Consider the following 4870-nt stretch of genomic DNA (forward strand, 5'->3'; position numbering starts at 1 on the left):
TCATTTGTTGCATGTTCATGTTCATGTACATACAAACTATTGATCCAATGGAATTTTGCCACGTGTACTAGTTTTTGTATAAGAGAGACAAAAAGCATGTATAGGAATATAATTACACCTGAACAGAATAAAAAAAAATTAAGCTAAATGACATGTAATTAAGAGATTTGACTTGAAAGACACAAATGTTTAGTAGTGTATGTAGAGTGGTTGCTTGTAGGTCCAATTTTTTCACTAATGATATATAAATGATTAGGGATGAAGTTTGGTTATTAGCAAACATGCAATCATACAATTAAAACATAATAAATGATAATGGGATTTAATTTATTATGTTGGAGACACTATATATATGTCACCCAAAACATGTTCAAGAAAAAAAAAATTCCAAGTTGGTGCTGGTTTGCTTTCTTGCTGTGTTCCCTTGAAGCCAATTACCTTTGAAGAATGGCAAACAAATAAAAAGAGGGCAAAAACACAAACATTTGGTCAAACATGTTTCATTCTATGTTCGTCTCTCTCCAGCAATGTTTTTATGCCCTCTCATTCTTTTGTTTGGGGAGAGAGATTTAATTTTTATATATTTGAAAAGGGACATACTGATTGTTAGCTAAAACCCTTTTTGATGAGTAGTTAGTAATAATATAATACTAATTATGATTATGATTAGTGACATATACACACTCTTCAAACCTTTCTTTTTCGTTAATTATGGAGATGGGGTCCACAATAATATTATATTATTCTTTATGTTTCGGTTTGTTATTGCTTCCCATCCTTTTTGCTGTATTACTGTTCTTAAGCTTAATTATAACAACTTAATAATTAACTACTTGTTTAGTTTTGAAAATTATAGATCACTACAAAAAAACACGCTAATTTGTGGGGTTGTTTTTTTTAATTTGCGACGGTTTTTAACTCTCGCAAATTGCGTTATAGTAGTTTAATAAAATGATACAGTTAGGTGTGCTACAATAAATTACGGGAGTTTTATCAGAAATGCAATTTTAAAATTCAAATTGCGGCAATTTTTGTCCCCGCTGTTTGCGGAGATTTCAACTAAATTACGTCGGTTTTCGAAAACTTATAACAATTTTGTGTTGCAGCAGTTTTTATTTATGTTGCGAGGGGTTCTAAATCTCCGCAAATATGATAAATTTAAAATGTAATGCCAAAATATTTATACTATGATATATATAATTTTTTTTATTTTATAAAATATTAATTAGAATGCAAAATTTAATAAAAATAAAATTCTTTAAAATTATATACATGACCATTGACCAACTATTGCTCATACATACACATACACTTTCTTAATGACATGACACAAGCAAATTTATTTCCTTAATTAATGTATAAAATTAAGTGCAAGTGGTTATTATTCTTTAGTAATAAAATTTCAAAAGGAAAATTAAAGTTGTATGCAGATTATTGGAATTAGAAATATACGTATCCGCTACTATATAATAGTTGATAATAATGGCCAAAGCCCAAAAATTATTGATTTCTAAACATAGGCTAATTAATTAGAGTCCTCTCATCAACATCCGAGAGCATTTTTTTAATGGAAAATGTCATATCGAGCCTTTATAATGAGAATTTGATACTTGACAATTTATTAATTTTCGGTGGTAGGATATATATATATATGATGTTTTTAAAATCAATAATAATCGGGAAAAGTTTGAAAATTATTTGACTGTTTATTATTCTTTTGAGAAGTTTTTATATGTTTTGAAATATTCTTCTAATTTTATTCCTTGAATATTCACGTAACTTTTTATCTGGTTGGAATAGTTTGTTTTGCGATCAAGATAATAATTTATAGATTAAAAACATTGAATTTTTCTTGAGATAGAAAAAAAAAAGCCAATTTTAATTTTAAGATAAAAATATATATTATTTTATTATTATTTGTTTCACAGGGTATTCCTCTCCCTATTATTTACTAGTAATTGAATAAAGTGACTAATTTCGTTCTAGCTTAGTTTACCATGGGAATAAAACTTGGGTTTTCTTTGGAATCATAGTTTCTCTCTACTAGTACACTAATAATATGATAACACTCGTTTATTTTCTATTTTTATATTTATTCTTATTACAAAGAAGTTTTTATTTACAATAAAAAGATATTATTTAAATTATATATTCTCCAATTAATCATTATTAGAAAATACCTGAATTCTGATGATATCATATTAAAATTATAATAAAAAAAATACATCTTAGTCATAAGTGAAAAATTAATCATAGAATAATCAGAAAATAAATATAGTTTATATTTTTATTAACAATATATCATATAATATCTATTTATTTTAATATTATATGATAAAATTTGGGTTTATTCTTCTCAAACATTACATTGTGTCTAGAAAAAAAAATGATTTCAAGGAATCAGATTTTAATTTTTTTAAAAAGTTGATAAAATAAGAATCTAATTATTCTTAAATCAAAATAATAAATTTACACATAATATATAGAAGTTATAAATTTAATAATAATAAATTTTTTACTTCAATAATTATAATTTTGTCACTTTAAAATATCTTTTTCCGATCTGTTAGAATATAATTAGAATCAATTATAATCAATTAGAAGTATTTAATATATCTAAATATTTATTATAGGAGATTACGTCTTTATTATTACGATTCTCTTAGTACTTATAAATATCGTTTTATATTATATCATTTCATACAACTTGAATAGACAACTTAAATACACTCAATAATACACAAATTCTTTTTTCAATCTAATCTCTTGTTTCTAACACGATCCAAAAACAATTCACACATTTATTTTGCACCAAGGTAAAAAATAGGCTAATTTTTTTTTATATTGGTTAAATATATGTGTAATACATTGTTATTGGAAAATTAGGTGTTTTTATTTTATATGGTGTTTTATTCAAATCGGATGGTCCGATTTGTTTGATAAAAAAAATAAACTATAAATCGGAGGGTCCGATTTGCTTGAAGAAGAAAATAAACACCAAATCGGAGGGTCCGATATGTATTTTTTATTTTTTTAATTTGTTAAAATAAAAATCGGACGGTCTGATTTCAACATTAAAATTTGTTTATTTTCGAAATTACAAATCGGACCGTCCGATTAGTTTTGTTTTCTTTTTTTTTTCCTTTTTTAAATCAAAACGGACCATTCGATTAGGATTTTTAACTTTTTTTATTTTTTTTTCAAACTCAAAACGGAGGATCCGTTTTCTGCTAACACCGTATATATATATATATAAAACATCTCTCTTCTCCACATTGTTGTATTGCTACATTCTCTTCTTCATATAAAAAATCAAAAGCGCAAGAAAGTAAAAAAAAAGAAGAAACTAAATAGGTAATTAATAAATGAAAGATGTTGGGTAGGTGCATCTGAAGTAAGTGGGGAAGATTAATTGTAGATATAAATAGGAGTAGTGTTGAATTGATGTACATGTTTGCATTGCTACCTGACAAGAACTCACGAGTGGAAAAGAAACTATCTGAGTGGACACATTGGAGTCACAAATTCCGCAAGATCCTCCAAATAATTGCATGTAGAAAGCTACCTTCAATTATAACATGTCCTTTTTCGTCATCTACACTTCCAAAACTAACATTATTGCCACTACCTCAACCTTATTATCTACTTTCCTTACGTGCTTTGTCTCTTTTCTATGTACCTATATATATATATCTTCATCACTTGTGTTATCTATTATTCTTCCTAAAATCTTGTTACCTTAGGTTGTATACCTTCGTATTTTTGGCTTCATTTATATGTCGTAAATCATATCCTAATTATTTATAAGGATAAAGTAATTTTTTTAAAAATATCTTTAATATTTAATTGTATTTAATTTTATCCTAAATATTTTTAATTTATATCAAAATTACTTTTATATGTTAATTCTATCTGAAGTGTTAGAGATAAAATTATTGAAAATATTTAAGAATAATTTTAAAACAAATTAAAAATGTTAAAAAACAAAATTGATCATAAATTAAAAATATTAGAATTAAAATTGAATACTCCGGAGGGATCCCGCCAATTAGTTTCCTTGCGATTCACCCGTTGACTCGCACACATGTCAGACTCTTTGGTCCGTGTTTTAAGACGGGCCGAATGGGGAGCCCACAGGCCGACGCCCTGGAGCGCGCAGGTGCCGAAGCACGCCAGCGGGCGCGCGCTGCCTTCCACAATCGCAACGATGACGTATCTGCGGGCCTATCGACGGCCCGGGCTTGGCCACCGTCGCAATCCACGTCGGTCGACGCCCCGAGTCGATCGGCGGACCAGCGTCGCCGTTCCACATCCGATCAGGGCGCATCGCCGGCCCCATCCGCTTCCCTCCCGACAATTTCAAGCACTCTTTGACTCTCTTTTCAAAGTCCTTTTCATCTTTTCCTCGCGGTACTTGTTCGCTATCGGTCTCATACCACTATTTAACTTTGGACGGAATTTACCGCCTGATTAGGGCTGCATTCCCAAACAACCCGACTCGCACACATCGCCTCGTAGTGCGACAGGATCTGAGCACAACGGGACTCTCACCCTCTCTAGCGTCCCCTTCCAGGCTATTTTTTAAAGAAATTATAAATTTTAGAGACAAAAAATATATTTTACTCTAATTATAATAACATCTTTATTTTTTAATATTTGTCGCTTTATTAAGATTTCAATACATTCACAGCTTAATAATTAACAATTTTAGATGATGACTATATGAACCTACAATAGGGACTTAATTTGATGACTTAGTTTAATTTCTCCTGATGAGAGATAGGTTTGAATGAGATATTTGATTAAGATTTGTGAGCAGCCTTTGTTGGTTTTTAATTGATGATTGATTAAGTTACGTTGAATATATATG

The 4870-nt window shown here is 28.9% G+C and overlaps 1 pseudogene; it reads left to right on the forward strand.

Annotated features, from left to right (window-relative positions):
• Positions 1-4070: 4070 nt before the first annotated feature.
• LOC148578941 (uncharacterized) lies at positions 4071-4585 on the forward strand (annotated as a pseudogene).
• The last annotated feature ends 285 nt before the right edge of the window (positions 4586-4870 follow it).

This window comes from Arachis ipaensis, chromosome B10 (genome assembly GCF_059453495.1).
Source record: "Arachis ipaensis isolate K30076 ecotype BB chromosome B10, ASM5945349v1, whole genome shotgun sequence".
Lineage (NCBI taxonomy): Eukaryota > Viridiplantae > Streptophyta > Magnoliopsida > Fabales > Fabaceae > Arachis > Arachis ipaensis.